Here is a 19,588-nt window from a genome sequence, read left to right on the forward strand (position 1 = left end):
GTTGGCCTGTCTACATGCTGTGTCAGGAAGCGTCCTGCAAACATTGGATAAAAACTGACCCATCTAAGGTACTTGAACTACAGCATTTCCAGTCAATATTTGGAAAGTTAAAGTCCCCCAAAACAACTACCCTGTCACTCACCCTCCTATTGCGAATCATCTTTGCTATCTTTTCCTCTACATCTCTGGAAATGTTTGGAGGCCTACAGAAAACTACCAACAGGGTGACCTCTCCTTTCCTGTTTCTAACCTCAGCCTATGGTGGTCCTCATCAAATGTCCTTTCTGCTACCATAGTATACTCCTTGACTAACAATGCCTCATCTCCCCCTTTCCCCATTTTCCCTGATCTTACTGAAACATATGAATCCTGGAGCCTGCAACACCCAGTTCTGTTCCTGCTCTATCCATGTTTCTGAAATGGCCATAACATCAAAGTCCCAGGAACCAACCCATGCTGCAAATTCACCCACCACATAATCATAAAATCCCTAAATTGTGGAACAGGTCCTTCAGCCCCACACCCATGCCACATCTTAAGTCACATTTACCCCTGAATAAAGCACCTAACATACACATTCTTGAACACTATGAGCAATTTAGCATGGCCAAGTCACTTAACCTGCATATAGAGTCATAGAGTCATAGAGATGTACAGCACAGAATCCGACCCTGCGGTCAAACCCGTCCATGCCAGCCAGATATCCCAACCCAATCTAGTCCCATCTGACAGCACCCGGCCCATATCCCTCCAAACCCTTCCTATTCATATACCCATCCAAATGCCTTTTAAATGTTGCAGTTGTACCAGTCTCCACCACTTCCTCTGACAGTTTATTCCACACATGTACCACCCTCTGCGTGAAAAAGTTGCCCCTTGGATCTTCTTTATATCTTTCCCTTCTCACCCTAAACCTACGCTCTCTAGTTCTGAACTGCCCCACTCCAGGGTAAAGACTTTGTCTATTTATCCTATCCATGCCCCTCATAATTTTGTAAACCTCAAGAAGGTCATCCCTCGGCCTCTGACACTCCAAGGAAAACAGCCCCAGTCTGTTTAGCCTCTCCCTGCAGCTCAAATACTCCATCCCTGGCAACATCCTTGTAAATCTTTTCTGAACCCTTTCAAGTTTCACAACCTCTTTCCGATAGGCAGGAGACCAGAAATGCACGCAATATTCCAACAGTGGCCTAACCAATGTCCTGTACAGCTGCAACATGACCTCCCAATAGGACTAATAAATTAAACTACATTTATTTCAATGCAAGGGGCCTAACAGTGAAGGCAGATGAACTCAGGGCATGGTTAGGAACATGGGACTGGGATATCATAGCAAATACAGAAACATTGCTCAGGGATGGACAACACTGGCAGCTCAATGTTCCAAGATACAAATGCTACAGGAAGGATAGAAAGGGAGACAAGAGAGGAGGGGGAGTGGCGTTTTTGATAAGCGATAGCATTACAACTGTGCTGAGGGAGGATATTCCCAGAAATACATCCAAGGAAGTTATTTGGCTGAAACTGAGAAATAAGAAAGGGATGATTATCTTAATGGGATTGTAGTATAGACCCCCTAATAGTCAGAGGGAAATTGAAAAGCAAATTTGTTAGGAGATCTCAGCTATCTGTAAGAATAATAGGGTGGTTATGGTAGGGGATTTTAACTTTCCAAACATAAGTTGGCACTGCTATAATGTGAAGGGTTTAGATGGAGAGGAATTTGTTAAGTGTGCACAAGACAATTTTCTGATTCAGTATGTGGATGTACCAGCTAGAGAAGGTGCAAAACTTGACTTACCCTTGGGAAATAAGGCAGGGCAAGTGACTGAGGTGTTAGTAGGGGAGTACTTTGGGGTCAGTGACCATAATTCTATTAGATTTAAAGTAGTGGTGGAAAAGGATAGACCAGATCTAAAAGTTGAAGTTCTAAATTGGAGAAAGGCCAACTTTGACGGTACTTGACAAGGACTTTCAAAAGCAGATTGGGGGCAAATGTTTGCAGGTAAAGGGACAGCTGGAAAATGGGAAGCCTTTTGAAATGAGATAACGAGAATCCAGAGAAAGTATATTCCTGTCAGGGTGAAAGGAAAGACTGGTAGATATAGGGAATGCTGGATGACTAAAGAAATTGAGGGTTTGGTTAAGAAAAAGAAGGAAGCATATGTCAGGTATAGACAGGATAGATCGAGTGAATCCTTAGAAGAGTATAAAGGCCGTAGGAGTATATTGAAGAGGGAAATCAGGTGGGCAAAAAAGGATATGAGATCGCTTTGGCAAGTAAATTGAGGAGAACCCAAAGGGTTTTTATAAATACATTATGGACAAAAGGGTAACTCAGGATAGAATAGGGCCCCTCAAAGATCAGCAAGGCGGCCTTTGTGTGGAGCTGCAAACAAAGGGGGAGACATTAAACAAGGATTTTGCACATCTTTGGATTGTGGGAGGAAACCGGAGCACCTAAAGGGAGAATGTGCAAACTGCATGCAGACAGTTGCCCGAGGCTGGAATTGAAGTGAGGTCTCTTGTTCTGTAAGGCAGCAATGCTAACCACTGAGCCATTGTCTGAAAATTATTTCAGATGCTCCTGGCGTTGAAGTAGACACACTTCAAACCACCATCCTGCCTGCTGGTCCGCTCCTGCAACTTTGAAACCTTGGTTCATGACCTCACTACTCTCAACCTCCACTATACTGGAGCTACAATTCAGGTTCCCATCCCTCTACTGAATTCCTTTAAACCCTCCTGAAGAGCATTGGCAAATTCCACCTCCCCCCCCCCTACCAACCTCAGGATATTGGTACCCCTCTGGTTCAGGTGCAAACCATCCTTTTTGAAGTGGTCCCACCTACCACAGAGTGAGCCCCAATTATTCAGGTATCTGAACCCCTTCCTCCTGCCCCTTCTCTGCAGCCACATGTTCAACTGTTCCCTCTCCCTATTTCTACCTTGCTAGCACATGCACAGGAAACAAACCAGAGATAAACATGGTTTGTTCTAGCTCGAAGCTTCCACCACAGCTCCTTGAATGCCTGCCTTACATCCCCATCTTTTTTCCTACCTATGTCGTTAGTGCCTACGTGGACCATGACTTGGGGCTGCTCCCCTTCCTTCTCAAGGATTCTGAAAACATGATCCAAGACATCATGGATCCTGGCACCTGGGATGCAACACACCAACTGCAAGTCTCTCTCATTCCCATAGAACCTCCTATCTGTCCCCCTAACTATGGAGTCCCCAGTCCCCCCTTCTCTTCTGAGCAATAGGGACAGACTCTGTACCCCATGGCTTATCCCTGGTAAGTCATCCCCCCAACAGTATCCAAAACTGTATATTTGTTATTGAGGGGAACAGACACAGGGGATCCCTGCTCTGTCTGCCTGTTCACCTTCCATCCCCTGACTGTAACCTCTACAGGTGTGACTACCTCACTGTAAACTCAATTCAATTACCCTCTTTGCCTCCTGAATGATCTGATGTCCATCCAGCTCCAGCTCCGGTTTCCTAATGCAGATTTCAAGGAACTGGAATTGGGTGCACTTCCCACAGGTGGAGTCAGTGGGGACACACTCCCACATTTTACAGGAGGAGCATCCAATTGCCCTTACATCCATTCCCACTGTTCTGAATTCCCAAAGCGACTACTGCAAAAAGCTAGTAACCTTACAATTCTAACGCACAGAAATGTTTTCTTTTGGTTAGAGGAGGAGAATGGGTGGGAGACACTAACTGAGTAGTGTTGCAGGGATTGCAATCACCTCTGTATATATTACCTCACTTACTCAGCAGTCCCGTGTCTGGTTCAGCTCAGCATGTACTCTGCCTACTCACTCGGTAAGTTATTAAAGGATTAATTTACCTTCCCAGCAGCCTCCTGGTCCTCGCTCTCACTGCTCCCACTGCTGCTGCTGCAAAAATGGAGGCTGCTGATCCCACGGGATAAGGTTAATAGGATTTATTGGTAAGATTTCAAACAAGGCTACTCCATGTGCCTAACACAAGTACAGCATATCAGAGCATGCAGTGCTCCCTTCATGAGAATGTGAGAGTGTTAGGACTGTTGTGAAATTTACACTGTAAATCTCCACTTTCGTACATGGCAAATATCTCAATGTTCAGGGATCAGGAGGGCAATCTGTCAGAATTTGAATCTCCTGAAAGAAATGGTGAGGAGGAGAGAATTTCCGGAAAGGATGATAGGTGATTGAAGCTTTCCAAATGAAAATGGGGCACATATCTTCAATTCCTTTACATAACAAAAAACGTCTTTTTCAGAATTAAATTTCAGAACTGATCCAGTGTCCTCTACCATTTTATGGAAGTCAGTTCCAAATCTTTCCCTCCTTTTGTGTGTATAAGTGCTTCCTCCTAACCGCTCTGGCCCTAATTCTCTCTCATTCCAGAATTCCCATCCAGTGGAAATTGTTAATCTTTTCTTGTCAATATCTTGCAGTACGTCACACAGATCACCCCTTGACCTTCAAAATTCTAGTGAAAACAGACCTCATTTGTATCACAAAAACAGATATTGCTCAGCAGGATTGGCAGCATCTGTGGGTGAGAAAGCAGTGTCAATGTTTCAGGTCCAGTGACCCTTCATCAGAACTACCTTGCATGATCTCTCCTCTTACCTTCAAACTGTATGAAACCAGAACAGACGACAGAGCACTGAGATCAGAAACTGCTGCAGCAGCAGTGAAGTTGGGAGTCTCTGTCAGTGGAGAATTGTAGCGAGAATGCTGCTCAGTGAATTACTGTCACTGTTCCAATATCTGAATAAGCCTGACCAGTCAGTGAGCTGGAAATGTTACAGTTCAAAAAGTAAAACCAGAGAGCAGATTAGTAGTAGATTTAAACAAGTTCAATTGTCATAATGCCATACCAGGGATGCCAATAAGAGCAAGGATAGTGTAGAACACCTTCTCCACGTGTTGAATTGGTCGATGCATTTTTCGACGTGAGGTGATCTGTCCCTTCAGGCAGCTGACATGCTCCTTGTTTGAAACTCTGAGCTGGTGCATTCCCAGAGATGCTGCCTTTTTCTGTGTGGAAGCTCCTTGGGGAGATTGAGATGACAGCATTGCTCAGCTTTGTTACTGTTTTTCAAATTTCTGTACATGAACAAACTAATTACAATAACAAGTTTAATCCCAATTATGAAGGGATTAAACTCAGTACATCATACTGAAATAACAAAACCAGAACCTGGAATCTGCCAGCAATAATGCTGTCCACGCAGCACCATGAGCCCCACCCGGAGATCATAAGTTATTTCAATCAATGCTGCATCGTGATAGTTTATTCTCAGTATGAAAATATATCTTAGAGCTGTCCTTCTGTACTCTAGGGTAGGCTGCCCCCTTTAAACAAGAACATTTCACTCCCTGATTGAAATGTAAATGTTCTCACACATCAAAGGTGTGCAATGCTGCCAAGGTTCGCATTTGTTCCTCATCCCAAATTTCCCAGGATCTGGAGTCACAGAAAGGACCAAGTGAGGAGAACATCCTGCTTTTCCTGAGGGAAGTAGGGTCAGTGAAAAAGATGGACTTCCAACAATGGAAACATCACTGTCCTCACTCCATCCTGTCACTGTCCATCCAGGTATATCACTGACTTCACTGTTATTGCCACTGACCAACCCAATCCATAACTGACCTCACTTTAAGTGTCACACTCAATCTTGGAACATCACTGACCTTACACTCTTCATCGAGAAACATCAGTAACCTCTCTCTTATTTTCACGGTCCATTATCTCGGAAATGTGACTTGAAATAAGTTCTGGAAATTACATATTAATAAATCAATACCTGAAAATCATTTTAAAAATGAAAGACTTAACAGCACTCTTGGTTTGTTCAATATATCATATCAGCTGCATGCCACTGTCATTTTTTGTTATAAATTCTGTGTCTTATGATCCTGCACCACTAGTTATTTGATGAAGGGGCATTGCTCTGAAAGCTTGTACTTCCAAATAAACCTGTTGGATTATAACCTGGTGTTGCGTGATATTGAACTTTGTTCACCCCAGTCCAACACTGGCACCTCCACATCATGGCTACCATCGACACCACTAACTGCCCACTTACTCGCATTGACACTGTCTAGCCGGATAGATCACTGACCTGGTTCTTATTGTCACTGTCCATCCAGATGCATTTCTAACCTCAATCGTATTGTCTCTATCCAACTGGATCCAATACTGTCTCACTCTTATTGACACTCTCCATCCAGCTACATCACTGACCTCACTCCTTTTGTCACTCCCTATCCAGATACATCACTGACATCACTCTGATCATTGCAGTTACAGTGGCTAACACGGATTCATCTGTAACCTCAATCTTATTGTCTCCGTCCTATCCAGATACATCACTGACCTCAGCCTTATTGTCACTCCCTATCCAGGTACATCACTGACCTCACTATGATCATTGCAGTTACAGTGGCTAACATGGAAGGCAAATGGAATTTTGACATTTATTATGAAAGGAATAGAGTATAAAATTTGGGAAGTGTTACTGCAAGTGTAGAAGTCATTCGTGTGACTTCAGCTGGAGTATTGCAAATGATTTTGGTCCCCTCACTTGTGAAGAGGTGTAATTACATTGGAGGTAGTTCAGAGGAAGTCCATGAGATAATTCAGAGAAGAAGGTGTTGTCAAGTTCCTCCTTTAAAACAAGTTCAACAATTCCGACCAGAATGTCCTGGATGAATTTGCCCAAGTGTCACACAATACTGGAACGGTCAAATCAGTATGAACACAAGCCTTTACAGTACCCTTTAATTATCCGCGTTTTATCTCTAATCCTACTTGGCCTCTTAAGCTTACAAGAGGCAAGACCTATACAATTAAAAGCAGAGCCTTGAGTAACGTTGTAGAACAGAGAGACCTAGGGGTTCAGGGGCAGAATTCTTTGAAGTTTGTAATCACATGTAGATAGGATGGTTAGGAAAGCATTTAGCATGCTTGCCTTCATCGCTCAGACCTTTGAGTATACCAGTTGGGAAGTTATGCTGAGATTTTAGAGGACGTTGGTTCTGGAATGCTGTGCCCAGTTCTGGTCACCCTGTTATAGGAAGGATATTATTCAGCTGGAGAGGGTTCAAAGGAGATTTACCAGCAATCTGGTGGGAGGGAGGGTTTAAGTTATAAGGCGAGTTGGATAGGCTGGGACTTTTCTCACTGGAGTATAGGAATTTGGGGTGACCTTATAGAGTATATAATAAAATGAGGGGTATACAGAAGGTGAATGACAGGTATCCTTTCGCTCAGGGGTGGGGAATTTCAGGATGAGGGGATGTACTTTTAAGGTGAGAGGAGAAAGATTCAAAAAGACATGAGGGGTATTTTTTTTTACACAGAGTGTATGGAATGAACTGCCAGAGGGAGTGGTGGATGTGGGTATTGTTGCGACGTTTAAAAAACATTGAAGGAAGTACATGAATAAGAAATATTGGGAGGGATATGGGCCAAATGCAGACAGGTGGGACTAGTTTTATCTAGGATTAGGGTCGGTATGGAATGGTTGGAAGGGACATTCTGTTTCTGTGCTGGGTGACTCTATGACTCTATAAAAGCTGAGACTGGATGTGGTGACAGAGATAGGGAGGGGTGCAGGTGCTCGAAAAAGCTTTAGAGATAAGGAGGGATGCAAGTGTTGGCGGAGGTCAGAGAGATAGAGAGGGTTGAAGATGCTGGCAGATGTTACAGACACCAACATTGTAAATGCTGGAGGAGGTTACAGTAAGAGCTTTGTGTGTAGGAGCAATAAGATTCTAGAGATATGGTGCAGTGTCAGGGCAGAATATGGTGACAATTGTTGGGTGGGATGTCGCATGTTGCATCTGGAGGCGGTTACAGAGATAAAGAGGTATGTAAAGCCTGGAGAAATTCACAGAGATAGGGATGGTTGTTGGAGCTGCAGGAAGTTACACAGGTAGGGAGGGGTGTATATGCTCAAAGTTTACAGAGATAGGTAGTTGTGTAGGAATTGGAGGACTTTACAGGGGTAGGTGCATTGGGGCTGGAGAGGTTACAGAGATTGGAAGGGATGTTGACTGATTCTAATTCTCAGCTCCCTCACTGAGCAGCTCCTAGCTCTTGGTGATCACCAGTGAGTGGTCAGTAGTGGCAAGTGTTTACTGGGTATTGCCAAGAGAAGGCAGAAAGAATTGTGGCAACCCCATCACTGCCCATCACCTGTACACCCCATTGTCAACGTCTGAAACAGCTTTGTGCATTCTGGAATATGAGGATATTACAAACTGAGTAAAGTGAGGGTTTTGGTGACTCCCTGTTTGACTGGGGTAGGACCCCTTGAACTGGACATTTCAAAGTGTGACCTCACAGAACAAGTGTGACTACACCGTGTCCCTTACAGAGAGAGATCCGACATCACAATCAGTTTGTAACCTGGCTTCACCTGAGGCACAAGGCTGCAGGAGGAAACACGGGGAAGGCGAGGTCAATGCACTGACCGTGTCTCAGGCTGATCTGTCTGGGAGTGAAGTGATCAGAGGGAAGATCAAAACAACTTCACTTTACAAAGAAAAGACAATTTGATCAGAAAGTAAACGGGGAGGTTTGAAAGATTAGTCTAAAATTCTTTCCTGCGCACTAACTGAGAGTTTGGGTGGAATAGGGAATGAAGGTTCCAGAGATTTATTCTGCAGACATAGATTTCTCCAGATCTAATTCTTAACGGGGGACAAAAATATTAATCCCAGATGTCACTCTTTTCCTCTGACCTAGCCAGTCCCTACCATTGAAGACCATCACATGTAGTAGTAATTGTACAGTAGGAAACTGACATGCCATTAATTTGAGGAGAGCATCTTAAAGCCCAGAGACAATGCATTTGAGAGGGAGGAAGATAGGAGCAGAAGTTAAGGTGGAGAGGGATTGATAAAGTGGATTTGGATGGGAGAAATTAAGATGGAAGAGGAATCTGATAACAAGGTCTAGAGGGGAGGGCATTGTGGATGGCACAGAGATGATGGCTTGCTTCACATCATCATTGTCGTTAATTTCACCAACTGTACCGGGGTGCCAGTCTCAAGATCTTTCAGACAGGCTAGCCATCCTCAGCATGTGGTCATAGTCCTAGTGCTCCTCATCAGCTTTAAACAATGTTTCGTCTCAATCTGGAGATTTGTCATTTACTTGCAAATCTGCACCGTCTCCTGCAAATATTCCTGCAGTTGTAGGTCACAGGCACAAACATTTCAATAGCGAATGATCTCTTTCCAGTTCCAGGGAAACATTTGTTAAGGGTGGAATTATTTCCTGGGATTGCCTGAATGGGGTATTGTCCATGATGAATGAGAATGTGTATTTGTGGAATTGAGTCAGATACTGTGTTTTTTGTTTCATGATGTTCACTCTCTGCTGGAACCAACCCCCACCCCACTGCCATTGGACTGGTTTCTGTGATGTTCTGTGGGAGCCCTGACCTTCCAGTGGTGAACCTGAAAACTGGCACCTGCACTGGCCCTCCGACCACTTCATTCATTTTAGTCAGTCAAACACTGACACCTTGTATTCAATGTTTCCTGCTCTGCGTGCCTCTCAGGTAAATCTAAGATTCTTATTCATCATGGAATGTTTTTACCTTCTCTCTGTTAAATGATAAAATTTAAAGCTTGATTGTTTCTTTTTTTTTGCCCTGAAAACAAGATTATTTTCCATCTTTTTGTGTTCTCTTTTACTATCCCAAACTCAGGCTCAAGTTCATTGATTTGCCTCATGAGTAGATTAAATCAAACTTTTGCTGATTCAGCTTTGATTCTCTGAGCCCAGATCATGAGGAAACAAATTGCTGAATGTTTCTTTTTGTCATCTTGCTTTCACTGTCCCAGACCCAGTCCAGTTTGTGTTTAATCTATGATCAGTCTCCACATTGAGATTTCTCCCTCTCTCAGTCATTGAGTCAAATAGCACGGAAACAGGCCTTTTGACCAAATGTGTCTGCACTGACCCGGTTTCCTAAAATGAACTAAGCCCCATTTGCCTGTGTCTGGCCCATATCCCTCTGACCCTTTCCTATCCAATTACCTGCCCAACTGTCCTGTAAATGTTGTAATTGTATGAGCAACTGCCACTTCCTCCAGCAGCTCATTGTACACATGCACTACCCTTTGTGTGAAACAGTTGCCCTCAGGTCCCTTTAAAATATTTCCCCATCACCTTAAACCAATGTCATCTACTTTTGGACTCCTCTACCCTGGGGACTTTATCTATGCTCCTTGTGATTTTATAAAACTCTTTAAGATGACACTTCAGCCTCCTTCTCTGCAGGGAAATAATATCCCACCCGATCTAGCCTGTCCCTATATCTGAAATCCTCCACTCCCAGCAACATCCTGGTCAATATTTTCTGCACCCTTTCCAATTTAATCACATCCTTTCCATCGCACAGCAACCAATATTGCACACAGTATTCCAAATGTGGCTTCCCAATGCGTTGTACAGCTGTAATATAACATCCTGACACCTTTTCTCAATGCTCTGACCAATGAAGGCAATCACCCTGACTACCTGTGATGCCACTTTCAAGGGGCTATCTATCTGCACCCCTGGATTTCTCTGTTTGATAACACTCACAAGGCTGTCCAGGTTAGTCTTACCAAAATGCAACACCTCACCTTTGTCCTAATCAAACTGTGCCATTCCTCTGCCCACTGGCCCAGTTGGTCATGATCCCTGTGTAATCTGAGAAAATCTTCTTCACTGTCTACTAGACCACCAATTTTGGTGTCATCTGGATACTAACCATCCCTCCTCTCTATGTCCTCATCCAAATCATTCATGTAAATGATGAACAATAATGGACCCAGCACCGATCATTGTGACACACCGCTGGTCACAGGCTCCAATCTGAACATCAACCCTGAATCACCACCCACTGTCTCTTACTGTCAAACCCATTTTGTATCCAATTGGCTAGCTCTCCCTGGATTAACCGTTGACCATGTGGAACCTTGTTGAAGGCTTGCTGAGGTCCATGTCAACAACGTCCACTCTTCTGCCTTCATCTTTCTTCTTGTTCAACTCTTCAAAAAAACTGAATCAATTTTGTGAGACATGATTTTCTAGAACCTATCTGTCTGGTGTTCTGGGTAATAGCACAAATTCATTCTGCTATCTCTCTCTGTCTTTCTCTTTGTTTCTCACACTGCTTGCTCCTAGATCCACCTCAACAGTGTTCAGGCTTAACTCTGGATATTAAAAAGTGAGATAAGAGTTTTACAAGCCCCTCATGATTTTATAAATCTCTATAAGGTCACCCCTCAGCTTGCGACATTCCAGGGAACTCTGTTATCTCACTTTTTAGATTAGAATCAATCTAAATATCAGGGCATAGACAGAGAACACAGGGGGCTAACACCTTCAATATATTGTCTAGCTATCACCATTGTTAACAGCTAACCGAAGAATACAACTTTAAGAAAAGGTTTTGTGATTTACACATGAAAGAAGTGAAACTATCACTGTATTCTAACAAATGAAAGGCTTAACAGCCAATCAATTTTTCAGTGTATAATTTCAGTTACATCACACTGTAAATTTTTCTCTAAATTCTGTGTTATGATCGAGCCCTCCACTATCACCTGATGAAGAAGCATCACTCCAAAAGCTAGTGTGCTTCCAATTAAACATCTTGGACTATAACCTGAAGTCCTGTCAAGATTTGCCTTCTCAAAATGCGGCACCACACATTTATCAAAGTTAAATTCCATCTGCCATTCTTAGGCCAATTAGCCAATCTCATCAAGATCCCATTTTAATTTGAGGTAACCTTTGCTGTGCACTGCAACTCCAATTTTGTTGTCATCTGCAAACTTAACTCCTATGTTCACATCCAAATCATTTATATAAATAATGAAAATCAGCGGACCCAGCACTGATCCTTGTGGCACGCCACTGGTCAAAGGCCTCCAGTCTGAAAAGCAAGCCTCCACCACCGCCCTCTGTTTTCTACCTTCGAGCCAGTTCTGTATTCAAATGGCTAGTTCTCCATGAGGTCTCGGAGAAAGTGAGAACTGCAGATGCTTCCGATCAGAGTTAAAAGGTGTGGTGTTGGAAAAGCACAGCAGGTCAGGCAGCATCCGAGCAGGAGAACCAACATTTCTGGCTTAAGCCCTTCATCAGGAATCCTTTCCAAATACATGTAAATTCTGCCCCTCAGATTCTCTCCCACAACCTGTCTATGACCAATGTAAAGCTCTCCGGTCAATAATTCCTTGGAGTTTCCTTACCACCTTTCTTAAAAAATGGCACCACATAACCCAACCTTCAGTCTGCCTACACCTCAACTGTAACTATCAATGATACAAATATCTCAGCAAAGTGCCCAGCAATCACTTTCCTAGCTTCCCACAGAGTTCTACGTTGCAACTGATCTGTTCCTGGGGATTTTATCTGTTTTAAGACATCCAGCACCTCCATGCCTGGGTTATGGACATTTTTCAAGATGTCACCATCCATTTTCCCACATTCTATGTCTTGTGACTCATGTGACTCAGCCAATGTTTTCTATCTTATACATTGCAGACAAGAATGCTCTGAGGCATGGTACATTTGGGAAACCGAGCAAAGTCTATGGCAATGGGAGTGTTCCCTCCCAGTTGTGGAAAACTTCAGCAGTCCAAGATATTCAACCTCTGACCTTCGGGTGACCATCCTCCAAGGCAGACTTCGGGACAGGCAGCAGCGAAAAGTGGCCGAGAAGAGGCTGATAGCTACGTTCCATACCCATAGGGAGGGCCTCAACCGGGACCTTGGGTTCATGTCACACTACAGGTGACCACCATTGCACTATACACACACACAGACACTCCTGCGCAAATACATGCGCGTGCACAGGCACTCCTATATACACACGTGCACACGGACACACGTATACACAGACACTCACACACACACCGCCACAGACACACACACTCCCACAGTCACACATGCATCCTCTCAGACTTCGACCACTCAACACTCACACACAAAAATACACTCAGAGACACTCACAACTCCCAACCCCAGACACGACACGCAAACACACACCCACACTCCTACAGACACACACACTCCCACACTCACACATGCACCCATTCACAGACATAGACACTCTACAGTCATACACACACAGAAACACTCTCTCACACATTCACAAACCCCCACCGCAGACAGACAGACAGACAGACACACACACACAAACCCAATTTGTACTTGCAGAGTTACATTTGACTTTGCTCAAAAACTGCATGAATTTATGTAAGACTCTGTTTACTCACTTATTTAGATTAGAATGTGTCTAAGTATTATGGCACAGACAGAGAACACAGGGGGCTAACACCTTCAACATATTGTCTAGCTAACACCAATTGCTACAGTTAACCTGAGAATGTAACTTTTAAAAAAAAATTTTGCGATTTACATATGAAAGAAGTGAAACTATCATAGTATTCGAACAGATGAAAGACTCAACAAACAATCAAGGCATTTTTCAATGTATAATTTCAGTTACATCACACTGTAAACTTTTGCTATATATTCTGTGTCTTACAATTGTGTCCACCACTACCACCTGATGAAGGAGCGGCGCTCCGAAAGCTAGTACTTCCAATTAAACCTGTTGGACTAATACCTGGTGTTGTGTGATTTTTAACTTTGTGCACCCCAGTCCAACACAGGCATCTCCAGATCATATCTTCCATGTCCTTCTCCACAGTAAACACTGATGCAAAATACTTGTTTAGAATCTCCCCCATCTTCTGTGGCTGAACACATTGGCAGCTTCACTGATCTTACAGGGAGAGAACAGGGTAACTATTTTCTCCCTAGTTCCCCTTTTGACCTTAATGTATATATAAAATCCTTTTGGATTCCGTTAACTCTATTTGCCAAAGCTATCTCATGTCCCCTTTTTGGCCTCATGATTGCCCTCTTAAGTATACTCTTACTGACTGTGTACCCTTCTAAAGATTCACTTGATTTTTTGAGAAGATTTGTAGCTCAGGTTGAGGTTCTGGATGTAAGTTTGCTTGCTGAGCTGGAAGGGTCATTTTTAGAGATCACCAAAGGCTCACTGAAGATGTTACTAAGTATTGTCTGAAAATGTAACTTCCAACTCAGCGAGCAAACTTTCACTGACAATTGGTAGGGGAGTCTGTAGTACAACCCCGATTATGTAATCATTCCTTTCTTAGTTCCACCAAATAACTTCCCCAACCATGCTGTGAGTTTATCACCCTTCCCTGTTAGCTCTCTGGCATTGAAATAACTGCAGTTTAATTCATCAGCCTTACCTCGCTCTCTGCTTTGTTCCTGTCTGCCCTGATTGTTTGACTGACTCCTTTTCCCAACTGTACCAGTCTCAGAATAGTCTTTCTTCATTATCGCTCTGGGTCCCCAACCCCCCCACCCCGCCTCCAACATACTTGTTTAAAACCTCCCAAGCAGTTCCAGCAAATCTCTCTGCCAGCATATTAGACTCCTTCCAATTCAGGTAAAATCTGTCTTTCATATACAGGTCACTTCTACCACAGAAGAGATTTCAATGATCCAAAAATGTGACCCTCTCACTCTGCCTCATTGTGACCCCTCCTAGTCTGTTTCATAGTGACCCCTCCCAGTCTGCTCACAGTGACCCCTCCCAGTCTGTTTCAGAGTGACGCCTCCCATTCTGCCTCACAGTAATCCCTCCCAGTCTGTTTCACAGTTACCCCCTCCCATTCTGCTCAGTGACCCCTCCAGTTTGTTCACATTAACCCCTCCCACTCTGCTTCACCAGTAACCCCTCCCACTCTGCCTCTCATTGACACCTCACAGTCTGCTCACAGTGACCCCCTCCCAGTCTGCCTCACAGTAACCCCTCCCAATCTGTTTCACAGTAACCCCTCCCAGTCTACTTACAGTAAACCCTCCCAATCTGCCTCACAGTGACTCCTCCCACTCTGCCACACAGTGACCCCTCCCAGTCTGTTTCACAGTAACCCCTCCCAGTCTACTTACAGTAAACCCTCCCAATCTGCCTCACAGTGACCCCTCCCAGTCTACTCACAGTGACCCCTCCCACTCTGCCTCACAGTGACTCCTCCCACTCTGCCACACAGTGACCCCTCCCAATCTGCCTCACAGTGACCCCTCCCACTCTGCCTCACAGTGACTCCTCCCACTGTGCCACACAGTGACCCCTCCCAATCTGCCTCACAGTGACCCCTCCCAGTCTGTCTCACAGTAACCCCTCCCAATCTGCCTCACAGTGATACTGACCTGCTGGCACACTCATGCAAACATAGAAAATAAGTGCAGGAGTGGGCCATTCGGCCCTTCAAACCTGCACCACCATTCAATATGATCATAGCTGATTCGATCTTAGTATTCCTCTCCATTTTCTCTCCATACCCCTTGATCCCTTTAACCACAAGTGCTCGGTCCAGCTCCCTCTTGAATATATCCAGAGAGCCGGCCCCAACTGCTTTCTGTGGGAGAGAATTCCACAGGGTCACAACTCTCTGAAGAAATGGGCGGCATGATGGCACAGTGGTTAGCACTGCTGCCTCACAGCGCCAGAGACCCGGGTTCATTTCCCTCCTCAGGCGACTAACTGTGTGGAGTTTGCACGTCCTCCCCGTGTCTGCGTGGGTTTCCTCTGGGTGCTCCGGTTTCATCCCACAGTCCAAAGATGTGCAGGTCAGGTGAATTGGCCATGCTAAATTGCCCGTAGTGTTAGGTAAGGGGTAAATGTAGGGGTATGGGTGGGTTGCGCTTTGGCGGGGCGGTGTGGACTTGTTGGGCCGAAGAGCCTGTTTCCACACTGTAAGTAATCTAATCTAAAAATGCTTCCTCATCTCAGTTCAGAATGGCATACCCTTTGTTCTTACATGTTGGTCCTTAGTTCTGGACGTCCCCAACATTGAGAACATTCTTCCCACATCGAGCCTGTCCAGTCCCACAATAATTTTATGTTTTTCTATGAAATTCCCCCTTCATTCTTCAAAATTCCAGTGAGTACAAGCCCAGGCAATGCAGTCTTTCTTCATCTGTCAGTCCTGTCATCCCGGGAATCAGTCTGTTGAACTGAATCATTGCTGAGCTGTCCCAATAGCAAGAATGTCCTTCCTCAGACTAGGAATCCAAAGCTGCACTCAATGCTCAAGGTGTGGTCTCACCAAGTTTCTGTATAACTGCAGCAAGACATCTGTAGTCCCGAAGTCAGTGGTGAGTGGTATTCCACAGGGCTCTGTTCTTGGACCTCTACTCTTTGTAATTTTTATTAATGACTTGGATGAGGAGATTGAAGGATGGGTTAGCATCCTTCAATTTACTCATTTTACTCTGGGTCAAGTCAGCATAAGGATTGCAGAAGTGTTGGGTATCCTAAAAGGCATTAAGTTGGACAAGTCCCCAGGTCTGGATGGGATCCATCCCAGGTTACTGAGAGAAGCACAACAGGAAATAGCTGGGGCCTTAACAGATATCTTTGGAACATCCTTGAACATGGGTGAGGTCCTGGAGGACTGGAGAATTGCTATTGCTGTCCCCTTGTTTAGGTAGGGCAGCAGGGATATTCCAGATAATTATTGACCAGTGAGCCTGATGTCACTGTTCGGGCAGCTGCCGGGGAAGATACTGAGGAATAGGATCTATTCTCATTTGGAAGAAAATTACCTTATCAGTGATATCCCCATCCTCATTGATGGAGGAGCCCAGCACATCAGTGCAAAAGATAAGGCGGATGCAGTGATAGGCAGCATGGCTTTGTGCAGGGAAGGTCATGTCTTACCAACTTAATAGAATTATTTGAAGAAGAGATAAGTTTGCTTAATGAGTGAAGGGCTGTTGATGTCATATACATGGACTTCAGTAAAGCTTTTGATAAGGTTCCCCATGGTAGGCTGATGGAGAAAGTGAAGTTGCATGGGGTCAAGGGTGTAGTAGTTTAGTTTGGATAGAGAATTGGCTGGGTAGCAGGAAGAGAGTTTGGTAGAGGAAGGGAATATTTCATAATGGAGAACTGTGACCAGTGGTGTTCCAAAGGAGAGTGGTCCAGGAAATGGCTGATGGAATTCAACGTGAACAAATGCGAGGTCTTGCACTTTGGCAAAAAGAATAAAAGCATAGACTACTTTCTAAACGGTGAGAAAATTCGTAAAGCCAAAGTACAAAGGTATCTGGGAGTGCTAGTCGAGGATTCTCTACAGGTCAACATGCAGGTTGAGTCCGTGATTAAGAAAGCGAATGCAATGTTGTCACTTGTCTCAAGAGGGTTGGAATATAAAAGCACCGTTGTGCTACTGAGACTTTATAAAGCTCTGGTTAGGCCCCATTTGGAGTACTGTGTCCAGTCTTGGTCCCTACACCTCAGGAAGGACATACTGCCATTGGAACGTGTCCAGCAGAGAGTCACACTGATGATCCCTGGAATGGTTGGTCTAACATATGAGGAACGGCTGAGGATCCTGGGATTGTATTCATTGGAGTTTAGAAGATTAAGGGGAGACTTAATAGAGACGTACAAGATAATACATGGCTTGGAAAGGGTGGACGCTAGGAAATTGTTTCCGTTAGGTGAGGAGACTAGGACCCGTGGACACAGCCTTAAGATTAGAGGGGGTCAATTCAGAACAGAAATGCGGAGACATTTCTTCAGCCAGAGAGTGGTAGGCCTATGGAATTCATTGTCACAGAGTGCAGTGGAGGCCGGGATGCTACATGTCTTTAAGGCACAGATTGATAGATTCTTGTTGTCTCAAGGAATTAAGGGCTACAGGGAGAATGCGGGTAAGTGGAGTTGAAATGCCCATCAACCATGATTGAATGGCGAAGTGGACTCGATGGGCCGAATGGCCTTACTTCCACTCCTATGTCTTATGGTCTTATGGTCTTAAAGGGATCCATGCTGGGACCACTGTTTGTGATGGATATAAATGATCTGGAGGAAGGTACAGTTGGTCTGAATATCAAGTTATCAGATGACACTAAGGTTTGTGGAATAGCAGAGACTGAAGGGGAAGTCAGAGAATACAGCAGAACATGGATAGATTGGAGAGTTGAGCAGAGAAATGGCAGATGGAGTTCAATCCGGGCACATGTGAGGTGATGCATTTTAGAAGATCCAATTCTAGATCCAACTATACAGTAAGTGGAAAAGCCCTGGGGAAAATTGATGCACAGCGAGATCATTGTATCCTTGGGAAAAATGATGCACAGGTCCATTGTACCCTGAAGATGGCAATGCTGCTCGACAGAGTGGTCAAGAAGGCATATTGCATGCACTCCTTCATCGGATGGGATATTGAGTTCAAGAATTGACATGTCATGTTACAGTTGTACGGGATTTTAGTTCGGCCACATTTGGAATGCTGCGTACAGTCCTGGTCAACACATTACCAAAAGGATGTGGATGCTTTGGAGGGAGTTCAGAGGAGGTTCTCCAGGTTATTTGCTGGTATAGAGTGTGTTAGCTATGAGAGAGGTTGAGTAGATTAGGATTATTTTCATTGGAAAGACAGAGGTTGAGGGGGAACCTGATTGAGGTCTAAAAAATCATGAAAGGTATAGAGGTGTACAGTGAGAAAGGGGGTGTAGATGAGCACAAATTATTGAAGATGTCAGGGAAGTGGGGAGAGCAGTAAATATCACAGCTTAGTTTCAGTATCTGAGCTGTTTACAGGAGGAGGTGTAGGAGGGAGTCTCTATGCTCCCTTCCGAGGAGGTGGTGGAGTTGATGTGTTGTGAGTCCACTCTCCCTCCCACAGACACCATCGAGATTTCATTTGTACCAATTCAACACAAAAGGGAGATGGCATCATGGGCCACAGCTTCTACAGTGTGTCAGGTGGAAATGGAACTAACAGTTGGTTGGTTGGACATGGATACAGATCCTTGTTTTCGATAGAGGGCCGAAGGAGCAGGTTTGGAGGGCCGATGGACCTGCTCCTGTGCATCCTGCAAAAGTTACTTTCTCGGATAACATTTTGGAGAGAATGCAAATACTTTTATCTCTCACTATTAGAAACTGACTAGCTCCTGCATCTCAAAATATCGTAATTTCTTTCCCTTATCCCCCTTTTATTCCTGAGTAAACATTATTCACAGGGGTGAAGTCTTTGTAGAGATCAGGCACTATCTCACCATCCAGCCCCTGGTTAAGCTGTGCACTCTCTTGCAGCTCCTCGACTTCTTTTGGGATTACCTCCACTAATCCCATTGGTTTTAGCCTCCTTTACCACATCCTTTTGCCCAGTGCCTTTCTTCAATCTCTAGCACTGTGACGATGTATTCCACCTTATTACAGCAAAATCACCTCGTTTTCACCCTCTTGGGTTTCTGTTTTCACCTGTGGTAAACTATTCCCAGTGTGATCTGCTTTTTGTTTTTCAATGAAGGATCTCCATATTTCCCAATTTCTATCCCTCACAGACTAAAATTCCTGTCAGGAGTTAATTTTTGATTATTGCACAAATATATTATGAATCGGAAATCTCATAGAATTATGGTCACTGGCCCCAAAGTGCTCCCCCACTGACACTTCAGTCACCTGCCCTGCCTTATTTCCCAAGAGTAAGTCAAGTTTTGCACA

The sequence above is a fragment of the Chiloscyllium punctatum genome, chromosome 18, assembly GCF_047496795.1.
Source record: "Chiloscyllium punctatum isolate Juve2018m chromosome 18, sChiPun1.3, whole genome shotgun sequence".
NCBI classification, from domain to species: Eukaryota; Metazoa; Chordata; class Chondrichthyes; order Orectolobiformes; family Hemiscylliidae; genus Chiloscyllium; species Chiloscyllium punctatum.